The following is an 18,378-nucleotide window of genomic DNA, read 5'->3' as shown; positions in this document are numbered from 1 at the left end:
TAAAAAGCAAAGCCACGTTTTCCATTGACCTCTGGGAAATGCAAATCAAAACCACAACAAGGGGCTGAGGCTGCAGCTCAGTGACAGAGCACTTGCCTAGCATGTATGAGGTACTGGGTTCGATCCTTAGCACCACATTTAAAAAAAAAAAGCAAATAAAGGCATTCTCTCCATCTACAAAAATAGTAAAACACACACACACACACACACACACACACACAAGACACCACTGACAGCCCCACCCCCTGCAGGACACATCAAAAGGCAGCCACACATCAGACAGATAGATAATAATAAGTGCTAATGAGAATGGGGAGAAATTGGAGTCCGTTTTCACGGCTGGTGGGTGTGTAAAATGGGGCCGGCCAGCATGGAAACCAGTGTGCAGTTCCTCAAAGCTGAGTGTGGTTTCCATCCATCCCTGTAATTCTACCCCCCAGAAAATCTAAGGGAAATGGAAGCACATGCACACATGAAAACACAAATGCTCAAAGCAGAATTGTTCATAATTCATTGTGGATAAACAAGACGTGGGGTAGCTACACAATGGAATATTATTACCCAGTCAAAACAAACAAAGTGCAATATGTGGATAAGACTTGGAGACATTATGCTCAGTGAAAGAAGCCATTTGCAAAAGGCCGAATGTTGTATAATTCCATTTGTATGAATAGGCAAATCCATAGAGGAAAAAAAAGAGAGAGAGAGAGAGAGAGAGAGAGAGAGAGGTTAGAAGTTTCCAGGAGCTGAGGGGAGTGACTGCTAGAGGTACAGGGTCTCTTCTTGGGGATATAAAAATGTTCTAGAATACTTGCTTCAATAGCACATACTAAAATTGGAACTATACAGAGAAGATTAGCATGACCCCTGTGCAAGGATGACACACAAATTTGTAAAGCATTCTGTATTTTTTTTAAAAAGTTCTAGAATTGATTGCAATGGTAGTCACATAGTTTTGTGAATATGCTACAAAGCATTGACTGAAATACTTTTATTGAAATACACTGGCTGTATTTCAATAAAGCTGTTATTTAAAAATAAGATATCAAGGCAGGTACAGTGGCACACATCTATAATCCCAGCAACTCAGGAGGCTGAGGCAGGAGGATTACAAATTCAAGGCCACCTGGGTGACTTAGCAAGACCGGTCTCAAAATCAAAAATAAAAAGGGCTAGGGATGTAGCTCAATGGTAAAGCACTGGTTCAATCTTCAGAACCAAAAAAAAATTAAAAATTTGAATACACGCATGAATACATTCCTAAACTAGTAGGAAAAAGTCAAGGTCCAGTGTGACTCTAGAATGAGCATCTTCAGGGGCAGCAGAGCTACAGCTGGTGGGAGGGAGCTGGACGGGGTGTCGAGGCTGCCTGCCTTCTCCCTGCAGCAACGTCTTCCTCCAGGTCCCTCACTTTCCACCTTAGGAAGAATTCGCTGCAGGAACACTGAGAAGGGAGCTAAAGGCCAAAGAATGCTGCTCTGGCCTCTTCTGTAGGCCTGTGGCCAGCTTGGGCACAGGAGAGTCCCTGCTCTTCTTCCGCATGGCTCTGCTGCCTGAGACTTCTAATCCACCTCAGTACTGGATCCCAGAGGGTCTTGGAGCCCACCCCCTGGCATGCACAGACACACACACACACACACACACACACTCGTGTGCACACACCCACAGTCTCCACTTACTGACCCACCACAAGCTTGAGGTAGGTACTCTTAGGCACCCTCATCTTCAGACTAGGAGAAACTGAGGCACAGAGAAGTTAAGAAATTTCCCCAAAATGACATGACCCATATCTAGAGCCATGGTCCATGCCCTTGATTGCTTTGTTATACTGGGATACACATATAATATGTATGTTCATATATGTCTGAACTAGCAAATTCTATATAAACATGTACTTATCAACCCCTGAATAAATAAATATTTGCTTAATAAATGAAATGCACAAATAGAAACTAAGAAAACTGAAAATCTAATCTTAAAAGAGTTCCAGAGCTGGAGAGATGAAACCCTCCAGATTCTGTACCCAACACTAGCTCTTAGTGAGATGGATATGGTATCCCTGAAGTGTGTGGTCAAAAGGCCTCCGGTCTGCCCAGGATGGAGGGAACATCCACATGTATCAAAAGGCTCTTTCAGCCCACGGAGTTCTGCAGGGGCCTCTTCTGGGTGTGACTTCACATAGAAGAAATACTGAGAACCAAAGGCCCAAATGGACTCTAATCCCACTTCCTGCTCTGAGCACCTGGGATTTTTTTTTTAAATCAGGGTCTTTTCTTCTCAAGACCCTCTTTTTTTCTCTTTTCCATTTGTTTTAATTGGCATATTTTTAACTGGTGTATTATATACATAGTAATGAGATTCAGTGGGCCATATTTGTGTGTGCACATAATGTAATTTGATCACTCCTCCCCCATAGCTCCCCCTTTCCTTCTCTCCTCCCTCCCTCATCCACTGGTTGGACTCTACTGATCTCCTCCTATTACTGTTGTTTTAGTTAGTGCCTGATAATCATACACACATGAGAGATTCACATGGTGTAATCATACATAGGCACAACATATCTTGGTAGATTTCATTCCCCAGTACTTCCCCATGCCCCCTCCTCATCCTTCCCTCTTGATCTCCTTCCTCCACGCTATTGATCTTCTGTTTTTACGAAATCAACCCCCTTTTTTAAAAAAAAAAATTCCTTTACATATAGTGTCTCTCTCTCTCTCTCTTTCTCTCTCTCCCTCTCTCTCTTCTTCATATGAAAGAAACCATCCTACCCCTGACCTTCTGAGTCTGGCTTGTTTCACTTAGCTAACATTCTCCACTTCCATCCTTTACCCACCAATGACATAATTTCATTCTTCTTTATGTCTGAGTAAAACTCTGTTGTATATAAATACCGCATTTTCTTTATCTGTTCATCTGACGATGGGCCCCTAGGCTAGTTCCAAAACTTGGCTATGGTGAATTGTGTTGCTATAAACATTGATGTGGCTGTATCACTATAGTATGCTGATTTTAGATCTTTGGGATAAATACCAAGTACTGGGATGGCTGGGTCACCTGGTAGTTCTATGCTAGCCTTTTAAGGAATCTCCATACTGCTTTCTAAAGTAGTTGTCCTAATTTACAAGCAATGTATAAGTGTGAGCACCTGTAATTTTATTTGACCTTCATCCATCCTTCACTGAAGTCAGTATCAAAAGTGGATAGTCACTGCCCCCTGGCCTTTTGCCTCAAATTTACCTCAACAAATACTGACACATCAACCTCAGTTCCTGAAAAAACTTCACCTCCAAGATACATGCAAAGGAGCAGTATTTTCCAAGTGTATGTGAAAAAGAAGGTGCCTAGTATTGGAGGAGACAGAAGAATAATCAGGATATCCAGAGAGAACTTGCTGCTGCTCAGCCCTAGGGGAGTAGGGTGGGAGAGCTGGGCCTGGGGGAGCAATTGCTAATATTTATCTTGTGTTTGCCAGGTTCCAGGACAATGCTAAACACCTCAGAGGTGTTAGCTTATTTTATCTTGGCTGGAGCCCTGGGAGGCAAGTCTAGTTTCCTGCCGAGTACATTTAGGTGTGGAAGGAGTGGAAGGAATAGCTGTCGAAGTCACCCAGGGATGTGAATGCAGTTAGTGGCAGAGCCAGGAATAGAAGCTCCTGTCAGCACAATGCACACCCCATTGCAACCTACCCCCAACCCCAGTTACCTCCAAAGGGCCCAGACTACACCAGCAGCAGCTGCCATCTGCAGCATCTGCCTGGCTTTCATACTCTGCTGTCCCTTGACTATGGAGGGGTGGGAGGACAGCTTCCTGGCCAGGTTTTTTTTTTTTTTTTTTTTTTTTGGAGAGTGAGAGAGAGAGAGAGGGAGAGAAGAGAGAGAATTTTTTAATATTTATTTTTTTAGTTATCGGCGGACACAACATCTTTGTTGGTATGTGGTGCTGAGGATCGAACCCGGGCCGCACGCATGCCAGGCGAGCGCGCTACCGCTTGAGCCACATCCCCAGCCCCCTGGCCAGGTTTTGACAAAGCTGTGCATATCTCCAGTGTCTGTTGTCCAAAGAAATCTGGAAATCTAGAATGCATGTTCCATTTGCTGCACATCTCAGGTGTTCAGGAGCCACTTGTAGTTAATGGCTACCATATTAGATGGTTCAATCCTGCACTCATTGCAAAAACAAAGGCTTAGAAGAGGCAGGTAACCTTCTCAAGATCCTATAAGTAGTAAAGGGGATAGTTGAGATGTGAATTTTGTCAGTCTGACATCAAGCCTAGGTATTACCCACTAACTACACAACTAGGGCCCCAGCACGCACGTCTGAGTCCTATTCCAAGCAGAAGGGCAGAGGGGCTGCCTCCTGACTTCCAGCTCGGGCTCCCAGATATAAAGGTGGTGTCCTGGAGTGGTGTGGGAGGGAAGAGGCAGGAAGATACCATCACAGTAGCTGCAAACCTAGGGGCCAATCCCAGGGGGTAGGGGGGTAGGGGAGGCCTTCTCATGGTCTCTGCCCAGACACAAGTCTCTTCTGCCCCTCACTTCTGTCTCTGCAAACCCCACCTAGTCACTTTCCAGGAACGCCAGGAGCACAGTAATTCTGGTCTCCCAATATTTGCTGTCTCTGCAAACCAATAAGTCTGCAGCCTGCAAAGAATGCTGATGGAATCAATGGCATCATAAGGTGACTTTGAAAAAGAACAGGGGAGGGGGTGGGGGCTGAAACAATTCACTCAATGACAGTTAACATCAGTGAGAGAACCCAGAAAGGGATCAATACCTGCAGGTGGATTGTTTGCAAACTGGGACACTATTGAGCAAGTGCCAGGCCAACCTCAAGGGTGGGTTTCCACAGGAAGGATGACTGGGTGCTTACCAGCACTTTTTTTTCAAACTGAGAATTCTGCTTATGCCTGTGCAATGGAAGCCTGATCAACAAGTCATGGATTCCATTAGTTTTCCGAATATCACGAGAAATTCTGGAATCTTTGTGCTGAGTATCATTTCATGGCCCACCTTGGCTCTCTATACGTTTGAAACAGCCTCTGCTCCAGTGGGCTTGCTTGCACACAGTGTGAGAACTGGGATGGACTGGAGATTTGGAGATCTCGTTTCAAGTCTTGGTTCTGCTGCAAACTAACCAGAGGCTCTCAGATAACCCTTTGGACTCATCTGAGTTTCAGTTTCCTCTTTAATGGGTCCAGACATGGTGTCCTGGTGTTTGACACGTGCCCATTAGTTAGTAACAGACACAAATAAGGATTGCTGGGAAGACAAGAAGAAAAGTGTTTCGCATATAGGAGCTCAATAAATGTGAATTGAATGAATATAACAAGTAAGTTCTAGCTTTCTAGAATTTGCCTGTTTTCCATCTTTTCATAGTCTCACTCCTGCCTTCTACCTCAGCCTTCTCCCTGCCTCATACCTGAAGCTCCCAGGATTGTCATCCTTCCCCATGACTCTCTGTGTTTGCATGAGTGGTTCCCTCCCACCTGCACTGGCTGGCCTAACACGTTCATCCTTGAAAGCCCAAGTTAGGTGCCATTTCCTTGGGCAAGTTCTCCTGACCTCCCTTCCTCTTACCCGTAAGTGTCTATCCAATCCCTTCTTTTAGTGGCTACCTCAGCACCGTAGACCAACTTTTCCTCCTGTATGTGCTGAATTGTACTATGATAGGTTTAATTATGACTCCAGTGACCTAGGAGCTTCCCAAGGGCAGGGGATCCTTGTTCCTCTCTGCGGCCCCAGCCTGGGACAGGGCTCAGGAAAGCGGGTACAGTTCTGACATATCCAGTGGCATCTTCTTTCTCTGAGGAGGTGCTGGACACCATCCCGGGGAGGTTCCCTTCTCTTTCCTTAAACTCTGAGGTTGGTACCCTGAAGGGTCAAGCTCCCTGCATCCGGGTGATTCCCTTCTCAAACTCCCCCTGACTTATCTCCTCCTTGTACCTTGAATACAAGCTGAGGCTTTGTGGGCTAGATGGTGGTGGGAGTCTGGTGAGGAGCCCTCCTCACAGCCAGGAGGCTGAGACCAGTCCCCGCTGTGCCTACCCTCTGCTCTTCCTCCATTGCTGCCCCTGTGCATGTACGAGCCAGCTCCAGAGGACTGGGGATGGGGTGGCAGGTGGTTTTGCTCTATCTAGACCTCCTCTTTCCCCTTAGCTCTTTCTCCTTTAAGCAAACATTCATGGGGACAACTTACCCTGGGGGCAGTTACTTGGCTAGGAGCCTGGGATACAGAAACCAACATCCCAGGTCCTGTCTTGGCTGAGCTCATGGGCCGTGGGAAGCAGCACAGAAGAGAAACGGAGGTTGCCAAGGAGGACAGAAGGTCAAACGCAGGTTCATCAGTCACAAGTGTGCATTGCGGGGGTAGTTGGCAGCATGGGACAGACACTGTGCAGACTGTGGTCTGACATGACCTTCACTGACAAGGGGAGAGGGCCAAGGACACCTGCACCCTTGACTCAGGATGTCTCTTCCTGAATCATCCAGAAGCATTTCAGGGATGTGTGGGGCAGATGGTGACCCTGGGCTCAGGATGGTTTGAAAAAGAGTTAGGAGAAATTTGAAGGGGAAAGCCTTCACCAGGTGTGGTGGTACATGCCTAGTAATTCCAGCAACTCAGTAGGCTGAGGCAGGAAGGTCACAAGTTTGAGAAAACCTCAGTAGTTTAGTGAGGTCCTAAGCAACTTAACAAGAACTTGTCTCAAAGTAAAAATAAATAAATAAATAAATAAAGGGCTGGGGATGTAGCTCAGTGGTAAAATGCACTTTACCACTTTTCAATCCCCAGTGCAAAAAAGAATAGACCTTCTTCTTAAAGGATGATAGATCCTTGTCAGTAACAAAGCAGGTAGGACGTCCCAGGGAGAGATCAGAAGCACACCCAGAAGGGAGGGCAGAGGTCAGCAAGAGCCAGAACTGGAACTGGATTCCTCACCTAGGGCTTTGGGTATACCCTGGGGTGAGGGGAGCCAGCAAAGGAGTTAAACCTGGGAGCAACCCCCTCTGCTCTCTCTCTAGAGCTCTCTGTCTGCCACGGCCTCCCAGCTTTCTGACAAGTAGAGTCACCTGGTCTCATCTCACCCTTCAAGTGCCACCGTGAGTTCCTCAACCTCTTACTGTCCCCTTGTAGGACCAGCCAGCGGCCTGCCTCCTCCTTCTGAAGTGACATTCCCTTGCAGCTCTCGCTGCTGGGAACCCATCACAGCAGGGCTTCAGTGCATCAGACCCAAACCCCACTGCCCAGGAGTGACAGTCAAAATGCCTCACTCTCCAATAGCGGGTCAGAGCAGCAGAGCTGAGCCCCCACCTCTTTTTGTGGCTGGATCACGGTGTGGGGGGTTTTAGGGATTCCTGGGAAGGATTGGAAGCAACGTGGTGGTGGTGGGATTTGTGAGGTTTAGGCAGTTCACTGTTTACTTGTGGGAGCAGGCCTATGGCCACAGGTTGCCATCCCACACAGCCGCCTGTGTGGACAGTACAGACAGGGGACAGTACAGACCCTTCTGAGTGAAGCAGAATTCAAGTGAGACTGAACAGACTCAGAAACGGAAGGAACCCTGACTGGTCAGAAATATTCTTCCTTGTTAATGAACAGGACTCTCTATTCAAAATCCTGGCCCGTGATGAAACTCGCCTTCAAAGAACTCTGGGGTGTGTAATGGTTTTCCTGCCTGAACTTTTCCACAAATGCTATCAGAGGCCAAGACTTGGCACTCAGAAATGTGGAAAAATACTTGCTGTCACCACAAATCCCACCACCATCACGTGACCAGGAACCGTGGTCACAAAGTGAAGAGGCTTTAGTCAGGTGTCTGTCCCTTTTGTGCCTGTTGCACGTGGTCCTCTCCAGTAGCAATTGGCCACGCTGGAAAGGAGGAAGACAACAGTAAACACGTGGCTTATCCACAGGCAGCCCCGGCAGTGAGTGTCCCACACGCTCAAATCAAGGAATCAGATGTGGCAGTGACCAAGTTGGAGTTTCTGAGGTTAATGGTCTAGAGCAAATCAATTTTGCTACAAAAGATTCCAGAAAGCAGAATTTATTGAGTACCTACTATGGGCTCAAACACTTTACTGGGGCAAAGACACACACATAGTCCCTACCCTCAAGCTGGGGTCCCCCATGGCACCTGGTGAATGATTACTTGCTTTTCAACAACACTGAAAGATGTAAGGACCTGAAAAGTGATCTACATGAGATCATCTAGAACTTTAAGCCTCACAGCCAAAGTGAGCCAAAGATGGTGCTTAATGTCAGTGAGTAATTTTTTAAAAGTAACTTAAAGGTTTTCCATCAACAAATATTTGACTCTAGTCCATCAGTCAATTGGGTATGTGCCCAGCCCTGTGAATTTTGCCTACAGAACAAATGACTTGAAAAAAATCTGTAGGGGCAGGGGGAATGGCTTCCCTCTGCCCTTCTAGTTTCCTTGGCTGAACTACAAATTGAATTGACATAAGACAGATTAACAAGAGGAAAAATCATATTTAATTGCATACATACATACAGGAGTCCCATAAAACACAACTTGAAGAAAGGCCAGATGACTGACGTTGATGAAGGATGGATGAGCTAGGGCTGCAGATGCAGCTCACTAGTAGAGCACCTGCCTAAAGTACATGAAGTCCTGGGTTCAATTCCCAGAACTGCAAAAATTAATTAATTAATAAAATCTTTCTGAGCTTCAGGATGGAATAGAGGTTTGGGACTTCTGGGTGGGGGGTGATCATTTTTACACTTGCTTGGTAAATAGAGGGAAACTGCAGAGAAAGGGGGTCTGTGGTCCTCAAGAGGAGAAAAAGAGGACTTGATCCCGTCTCTCCCATCTCTGCCCCAGGCCTGGAGAGATTCTGGAATCATGGGGGTGGGAAAAGGAACAGCACAGCTGCCAAGGAAGACTGGGCAGGGTGGTTTGGGAGCAGAGCAAGTGAGAAGGGAAGAGATAAGGCTTGCAGAAATATGGCATTGCAGAAAAGCTGAGGCAGCGTCTTCAGGGGTGGGGGAACTTGCTTCAGAACCATCAGAAGTGGACAACCCCATCTTCCTCCCAAGAACAACTGCAGAGCACACGGTGCCAGGGCTGAACCAGCCCCTTGTGGAGTCTGCGCTCTATCCACGGGCTCCATCACACATTCTGCCAACACCAGGGGAAAAGATCAAAGACAACTTGTGTCGATACCGAGCATGTACAGACTTTTTTCTCTGATTATTATTCCTCAAACATATACATAACATTTAAATATACATAACATTTAAATTTTTTTAGGTATGGGAATAGACAAGGGTATGCACAGGTTCCAAGCAAAGACTTCACCATTTTATGTAAGGAACTTGAGTACCTGACGATTTGGGCATCCTTGAGGGGTCCTGTAACCAGTGCCCCCTACGGAGGAAGGACTGTAACAATGACCATCACTGTCACCACAACAAAGAACAACACTAGTCAGCATGAACTTAGTACTTACAGGTTAACTCTTCTCAGCGCTTTACACGAATCATCTCATTTAATGCTCATAACAACCACTTTACAAAGAAGAAACAGATGCAGAGAGGTTGAGACTGGCCCAGGGTCCCACAGCTGATAAACAGCAGAGCTGTACTGAAATCCAGTTCTTCTGAGATCTACTCCAGATCCTGTGTGTGGTCAGCTTTCTTTTGAATGAAAGATTTGGACTTTTTTTTTTTTTTTTTTGTACTTAAACCCCGTGATGCTTAACCACTGAGCCAAATCCTCAGCTCTTTTTACTTTTTATTTTGAGACAGGGTCTTGGTAAGATGCTTAGGTCCTTGCTAAATTGTTTGAGGCTTGCCTCAAACTTGCAGTGCTCAGGCCTCAGCTTCCATGGTCACTGGGATTGCAGGCATGTGCCACCGTGCCTGGCTGAATATTTTTACATAGCACAGAAACTGTTCTGAGTTGCTGCTGCAATGACCATAAACTACTCTTGTAAATTACTTCTCTTTTATAAAATTGATCAAAGTATGTGATGATCAAATCCACTTCAAAGTCCTTTTGGCAACTTACAGTAATTATGTGAGGATGTACTTCACCATCTAATAGCTTGTAATTTTGAAATATTTGTGAGCAGATTTAGAGGATTATTAAAAAATCAAGCTTATCTTCTCTCTTCTTCATACAAGAAATGGTGTGGGGGTCAATAGAGCAGAAATTAAATAAAGATGTCTTGGAGTAATCATGGATGCCCCTGGACTCCGAGATTTGATCCATGTCTCTGAAATACCTCTCACTCTTTCCCTTCCCATCTGCCGCTGTCACCACGCCCCCACTCAGCTTCCTCGCTCTCCAGGACCTCCAACCTAGCCTTCCCAATGTAGCCAGAGGATCCTTCTAAAAAGATGACATGGAGTTGTTCTCAGAGACAGAGGATGGTGGTCACCACAGACTGGGGGAATGGAGGAAGGGGGAGCTAGTGTTTAAGAGAGAAATAAAAGCCAGTTTAGGACAATGAAAAAGTTCTGGAGGTGGTTGGGGGTGACGGGGCACAATGAACATGCACTTAATACCACTGCACTGTGCACATAAATGTGGCCAAAATGGTACATTTTATGTTATATAAATTGACTACAATAAAAAATAAAAAGAGGGGCTAGGAAGGTAGCTCAGTGGTAAAGAGCTCACCTAGAGTGAATGAGGCCCCGAGTTCCATCCCCAGCATGGCGATCAATCAATCTATCAATAGAATTCAATGATTCCTGATATTTTCAGAATACAGTGTCCATCCTCAGGGAGTAAGTCAAGGTTCCTCGGAATGTTATGCCAATCTTCATTAGTACCTGTCTCCCACTTCCCTGCCTCCCACCATATTCTGACCTCTCAGTAGCCCATCACCCGAGATTCCTGACACTCCCTTATCTTTGTGTTTGCTGTTGCTTCTTTCTGGATGCATCTTCCTCTCTTATCAATGGCTAAGAACATCTTAATGTTAAAACCCAGTTAAACCACATCACTCCCACAAAAACCCTCACACCTTCACGCACCTGGTACTGGGTGCGACCTTCTCTAAGATATGGGCCATGTCTTTGTCCCCTTGTTCTCCTCAAGGCCTAGCAGATGCCAGTAACTGTTTAATGAATAAGATTTTGTCTTCATCCCATAGGAGCTTGACAAGACCAACCTAAGGGATGCAATTCATTTTTAAACGTAGCGCAATCCACAGGTAGAGGAGCATCTTCAATAGGGAGATCTTCTAAAATCTCGAAGGAGGCCAAGTCCAAGCTGGCAAAATGCCTAAAGATGGGGAATTAATGATGACAAAGCTCTCCCCACTTTTTCCAGAAAGAGAAATGAGATCCAGGCTACCATTTTTCCCAGGCTCCTACTTTTCTCTCCCCTCCATGATTTTTGTTTTCTGTTGCTATGCAGACCAGAAAACCCAATTATAAAATTGCAGGGGTCATGTGCTATTTTCTGGGGGCTCTACCTCTGAAGCCCCATCTTTTGTTGGAGAAATCCCCACTTTCCCTACCTTCATGGGAGAGAGAGCCCACTTCCTCTTAGGAAGATGTACATTCTATGTACTTCCTTTCACAGCCTAGCTAGGAATTAGGTATGGCCAATGGCCAGATAACACACCAGGATTTTGAATCTAGAGTGAATGACCTCAAGAAGCAGGGATTGTAGAGAATTCCTTCTCAGGGTGGTGACAAAGCTAGTGTCATGGATCTCAATGAGGATGGAGCTAATGGCAGGGTCTGGAGTCGAGAGTACAGTGCCTAGTACTCATGGACTCAGGGCAGTGTGGTCTATTGTCAGCTGTCAGGGGCAGAAGCAACAGGGATCTCTCTGGGCAAGGTCTAAGGGTGGCTTTGATCATAGATCCAGCTAAATACCGTCATAAGATCTGTTCATTCTCTCTCATACTATGGATGTGGTTCATCAGCCTTCCTCACCATCAGTAAGAAGTAACAGTCTTACATTTAAGTTAAGTAGAGTAAGTTTTTGTAACTTACAAATGAAGTTTTGTTTTGATAGAACTCAGGACTTTGCAAGTGCTAGGCAAGAACTCTACTATGGAGCTACTCCCACAGCTCTCAAGATTCTGATATAGTAACTAATGTAGACCAAACTAGGTCCCTGGTCTACCTAAGGATGCATTTGTGAGCACCTCACAGGTACTCAGCAGTGTTTTAAAAAATCCAACCGATGTACCTCAATGTGCTTTTTGAAAGGAGGCTCTAAAGACCATGGAGCGATGACCTCATCTCGGTTGGCCAGACCTCTGAGAGTCCCAGGCCGAGCTTCCACACCACTCTCCAATCCCCAGCCCTTGCAGGGCTGCCTGTGTGGCAGCTACAACTTCCGGCTGGAGGGAGCCAAGACTGCCTGCCTTAGCCTGGTGAGCTGAGTTTTCATTTCACTGACTTTCTGTATTTTTTTTCTCCCTTAATCTCTCTCATTTTGTCTCATGGCTCAAGAAGGGACAAGTTGCTGCCTTTTCCATTTATTTTAGGAAGTTTGTATGACAGCTGTAGTAGCTGCTGCTGCTGGATTCTGTTTGAACACATTCCAGCAATTCGCCCGCTGTATGATCCTTCAAAGTGACACTGGTTTCATCAGTCTGGCAATGGCATATCTGTTTCAGAACCAGGAGCAGGGAGAGTGGCTGGCGATCATTTGCTCATTAACATTGATTATAGCAATCACTGTCCCCAGGCAGGGAGAGCAGCTCGTGGCATATCAATGGCTGAGCAGGGTGGGGACATCTCCTTTCTTTCAGGGGCAGCTTTGGACAGAACAAGCTGTATTTTGTTTGCATATTCAGGGCCCCCAAATGTCTAACCTGAGCTTACTTTGGTTAAAGGAAATTCAAAAATTACCCAAATAAATCAGGGGTAACTATTCACAATCAAAAGGATTCTTTCCTCTGCACAAGGCTCTTCACTGAGCTCTCTTATTGCCAGACCTCATAGGGCAGTTGGGAGTTTGTTTATTGAGCTGAATGTGACTAAGGGGAAGGAGGGAGGTCAGGGGCTGCCTGCATCTTCCGGCCCCTCCCAGCTAGAGTCACGGGTGCCTCCAGCTGTGGGCTGGACCCCAGCCAGCGCCTAGAGCCATCCTGAGCAGCAGCTCAGCTCACCCTGTCCTTTGGCGCTCTGAGCTGACCCACCACTCCGTCCAGGCTTTATTAACCCTTCCATTCAGTCACCCCTTTCCTGGCATCCAGTGTGCCCACCAAGCACAGTGCGAAGCACAGGGGCTACATGTAGATAAATCATGTAGACAGATCACTTACCTATGGTGCCTTCTGCCAGTGGGCAAGTAGACCAGGAGAAGTGATATCAAGTGACCACATGCTTAGGGGACATAGGCCAGGGGGCTCAGGCAGCTGGGAGAGACAAGAGCTCACAGAAACCCTGAGGAGTCTCATTTCTACTAGGACTCGAGAGGTGAGCAGGTGGCCAGGTGAAGATGTGGGGAAAGAAGGCAGAAACAAATCCCACAGAGGCTGAATCACAACCTCTCCTCCTCAAACCTTCAGAACACCCCTGGGGGAGGTCCCACTACTGTGACCATCCCAGCATACAAATGGCAAAACTGAGGCATAGAGCAGTCAACTAGCCTGCCCAAGATCACACATCTAAAGAGCGATGGGGGCACCCCAGCCATCTGGCTCCCAAGTCTACCGACACGCAGGTTGCAGCTGAACGACACAGGAGGGCTTGAGCAGCAAAGAAACATGGGGGCTTTAACAGGGGCTCCCTGCAGAAGGGGCTGGTGGGCAGAGCAGCCAGCATCTGCTAAAATGCACGAGCTTTTGGTGGCTGAAGGTGGAGGAGGCAAAGTCGTAGAAGAGGCTCCTCCTCTAGCCCTCGGTGCCTCATTCCCTGGGTGGTCTGCATTTCCACATTTCATCCAGAGTCACAGTCTTTGGACAGGACCAAACCCCACTCCAGCACAAGGAGGAGCGCTGGAGCTTCCTCCCTTTCCGCAGGTGCTATTGGGGCAGATGGACACGCAGACTTCCTCCACCTGGGCTGCACTCCTGTCTTCCTATAGAGGTCCCCTTCACTCTGAAGCCATCTGACGCCTGAAATCTCTGCGGTGGCCCCAGCCCACACTCAAGTCTCCCTTCTCTCAACTCCCATAGCACTTATTGTGAGAAGCACACAATCAACTCCTGTGTGCATTGTTCTCTAGCTGTTTTGTATTCATTCATCCATTTGACTATCCTGAATTGTCTGGAGATGAGTCATAATTTGGAAGATGGTTGAAGGTTTATTGCGTTATATGCCAAACTTAAAAAAAAAATCTCCACACTCAGGACATTAAAAATACATCTTCCTTACCATTTGCTGTGTCTACTCTTGCCTTCTCCTTATGCACCTCCCCACCATGCATTGAAAAATTGAGGAAATCAAGGACTTTCTGCTCATAGTCAGGCAAAAGAATCCTGGATTTGTCAAGATCAAGAAAAATAAAGATAATGGGATGTTTCAGGTTTGATGTAGCAGATACCTTTAAGCCTTGGTCATCACCGACAAGGGGAAGGCAGGGAAACTTAGGCAATTCCTCCCAGGTTTGACAGTGGAGGAGCCAAAATAACCTGAAACTGATTTTAACTATATTAAAATTTTACAAATTAAAAAGAAAACATATGTACCTAGGTCCTGACTGAGACATACAGGCCATGTGTCCCTATATTAATTGGCCCTGTGCTCCTGGGTTTTTTCATCAGCCCTTTATAGGTTTGTTGCCACACCCTGACCACTGATTGCTTTACACAGGCCATGGAAGTGTCTGGATCCTAGGTCAGTCCATGGAACAGGCCTGGGCTGGCCCCAAGGCCCCAGCTCTTGCTCTGCTTGGAATCATCTGCCAAGAAATGGAGTGGATTTCAGAGCACTCCTGTAATTCTGCTTGTACCTTCCCAGTAGCCACTTCTGGACTGCTATGGGCTGCACACCAGGCGATTGAGTATATAGAATTGCAAAGGGTGGACCCTTACTTGCCCTTCCCTGACCTCTAGTTTAGGTGCACCACTCTGTGCTCTCTGCCAAGCTCCTCGTAGGCACAGACAGTCTTAATCATTATGGAATTCCAGCTCCTAGGACAGCATCTAGTACAAGGTAGACCCTTGTGTATTTTGTTGAATGGATTAATGGGAAATGGACTCTGAGTTGGGGTTGAAGAGTGCTCAAGTACACACGCATGAGCATCACTGCAGGAACTTTGTGACTCTTTCAGATGCTTCCTCTGGGATCTTCTGTGCCAGCTTTAAGGTCCTCAGTATGCACCTCAAAGCAGGTACAACCTTGTGTTTACTGTATCTGTGCTTCACCACAACAGCATCCTGGTGACTTTGGATGTGGTTGTGCATATAGTAAGCGTTCAATGTCTTCCTTCTCTGTAACTGGATATGCCACCCCTTGGTGGTCTGGACTCACTCTCAGAACAATCCTTTGCTGAAAGCCAGGAATTTATGAGGGACATGGAGATGAGATGTAATTTTGCTACTGAAAAAACACAGTCCGATGGGGGAAGGTGGGTGAGGATGGGAGAGAAACATGTAAACAATCAAAGGGAATAGGCAAGGGACATGGAGGCCCCTCTCTAGCTGCAGATACATGGAGCATGAAAACAGTTTCCATATGAAAATAAAGTCAGCCGCTGACTCACCAGTAGATATATACTTAGCCACCCATTAGCCTCAAAAAACTAAACATTGCTCCCAGGCCAGCAAACACTGGAGCGCCTGTCCTCCCTTGCAGCTCAGAGTCCTGCTTGTTGTAATAGACATTGAAATCAGACCTGTTTCTGAATCTTCACTCTAAAGTTTACTAATCAGGTAGGTCACTTAACCTCTTTGAGCTTTGGTTGAAGCAGTCATACTGTGGGGTAGTTCTGAGCCTTTGAGAGGGCATCAGCAAGAAGAAATCAAAAAAGAAAACACTTTACCTCAAAAAGCACATGGTCTGGACAGAGAGGAGAGAAGCTGATAGTGTCTGTTCATTTAGAATTATGAAAAGTTCTCCATATCATTTGTAAGTGATATTAGGGTTTTCCAGAGAAATGGAATCAATAGAACGTGTGTGTGTGTGTGTGTGTGTGTGTGTGTGTGTAGGTCCATAACTTGAAAACACACACACACACACACACACATATATACTGGCTTATAGGCAGTTATGGAGGTTGGCAATTCCGAATCCAAATCTAAAATCTGGGCCAACAGGATGGAGAGCCAGGAGAGGAGATATTCTGGTTGGAGACAAAGTCATCTGCTGTAGAACCAGGGGAGAATCTAGGCTGGGAATGAAGATTGAAGCAGTCTGCAAGAGCTTCCCTTCTTACTCAAAGAAGGCTGGTCTTTTTGTGCTATTTAGGCCTTTGATTAATTGGATGAGGCCCCCCCCCCAGCTTTACAGAGTTCGATTTGCTTAGTCAAAATCCACTGATTTCAATATTAATTTCATTCAAATATACCTTCATGGAAACATCCAGAATAATGTTTGATCAAATGTCAGGTACCATGTTGCAACCAAAATGACACACGAACTTAACCATCACACTGAACAAAACTGGGAATATGATCAGGCTCTCTAGATTTCCCCACCTGTCTCTGACCCTGTGGGATCTCCTTTAGCACTCCGGGGGAGGAGGGGAGGGAGGCAGCTCTGCCTGCCCACTGACAGAAGCACTGCTAGTAATTATGTGGGAAACTTGGGTGAAAAGCCCCATAGAATGTTTGTTTGTCAGTGAACAGCTGCCACATAGCAGAAGAGGAAGAAATTTCTCTCTGATGATGCTGAGCAAATAAACCACTGAAACAATTTATGAGAGTAAATTCAACCAGGAGGACCCATCCATTTCTAAATGTACACTGAATGTAGTCATTCTGCGGGCCATTAACTGCACTAATTACAACAATGATTCAAAAGATGAGCTTTCACTACCATTTTGTAAGGCTCCAAGGCTCCTGGCAGCAGGATGGGCATCTCTTCAGCCCCAAGCAGACAGAAAGGAGGCAAAAACCCACTGTTCCTGGACACATGCTATCACTTGGCATTCTCCTATGATAGCCTATTTACCCTCCACAACAACCTTTTGAGCTAGTGATTCTTTTCACAGGTTATAGGTTAGGAAACTGAGGATCAGAGACAATTGGGTGTCCAAAATAAATTCACAATAAATAGAAGGCCTGGATTTAGGATCCTCTGGTCCGAAGTTTAACAAAATCCCCCTTATCCAGCAGTTTCTTCTTACCAGGTAATTTAGAAAAAATAACAAACACTTCAAATAAATAAGGCAGTAACTTCTTAATACTTTCTTTGTTAGTTCTCTGTTCCTGAGTTCTTCCAGCTCATTAGGTGTGATGCTTAACATGCTTCATATTTATTAGGATGCAAATCTCAGAGGACAGAGACTAGTCTGATTCTTTTTAGAACTCCTGGAAAGAGATACCATCAGACACCCACAACAGCAGTTCAAGGATGGGATTTGGCATTCATATCACAAGAGTGCCAATTACCCAGGTTCGGCTGCTCATTAGCCATGTATATGATTCTTGTATATGATTTTGTATATGATTCTTGATCATCCTGTGCCTCAGTTTCCTTGTCTGTGAAATGTAGATGGTGATCTTATTAGTACCTACTTTGTATTGGCATTAAATAGATTGAGTTAATCCTTGAGACTCACTTAAAATAGTGCATGACACATGTAATTGATTACTCAATAAATGTTAGTTTTTCTATGTCCAGAGCCTTATTTTTCTCTAACCTGAATTCTTTCAGGCACAGAAGGCTTTCGAAATGCTGAAGGTCCCTTTGGGCCCTGAGAAATGCAATTTCACAGTATGTCATTGTTTCAAAGCATTTCACCCATAATTCCAGATGATCATAATTTATATAAGTTGGTGTTCAATGAATATTTGATTGGGTGAAAGCAAAAATTTTATTGATGGGTATATAGAGAAGCAAAAATCTTGACCAAGTTCACCTGGGGAGATGTCAGCAGAGCCCAGACTTTCTGAGAAGAAATTTAGTGTGTGTGCCCCTTCTGGGTACCCCTCACTACTGGCCACTGAGGTTCAACCCCTGAAAACTCCCTCAAGGAGCTCCCCCATTCATCTCCACTAGTCTCCCCTTGTCTGGGGCTGTCTTTTATTTCAGGAATCTCGAAATTCACTGGTCATACAAGAAAGCATTTTATCTGACCTTCCACACACAAATTCTTTCCATTGGGATTTCTCTGTGTCCAGCTCCACCCCAGCCCACAGGGCCATAAACGCTCAAGTGTCTGCAGCCCAGCACCAGGGATTCCAGAAATAACAGCAGGCCCTCCATTAGAATGCTGGAACATAGTAAGGCATTTCTGCCTTAAGAGCTGGCCGTTTCCAACCAGGCTTCTCCTGTCCA

The 18,378-nt window shown here is 45.8% G+C and overlaps 1 non-coding gene and 1 pseudogene across 1 annotated transcript; both read left to right on the top strand.

Moving 5' to 3' along the window:
* The first annotated feature begins 809 nt into the window (after positions 1-809).
* LOC113176151 (U6 spliceosomal RNA) lies at positions 810-912 on the top strand. The gene has a single exon (XR_003300042.1). It is a non-coding gene; the product is annotated as a U6 spliceosomal RNA (small nuclear RNA).
* A 13,444-nt stretch (positions 913-14,356) lies between these two features.
* LOC113200752 (large ribosomal subunit protein eL38 pseudogene) lies at positions 14,357-14,566 on the top strand (annotated as a pseudogene).
* Positions 14,567-18,378: the final 3,812 nt, after the last annotated feature.

This window comes from Urocitellus parryii, chromosome 12 (genome assembly GCF_045843805.1).
Source record: "Urocitellus parryii isolate mUroPar1 chromosome 12, mUroPar1.hap1, whole genome shotgun sequence".
NCBI lineage: Eukaryota > Metazoa > Chordata > Mammalia > Rodentia > Sciuridae > Urocitellus > Urocitellus parryii.
This window is presented reverse-complemented; position numbering and strand designations above follow the sequence as displayed.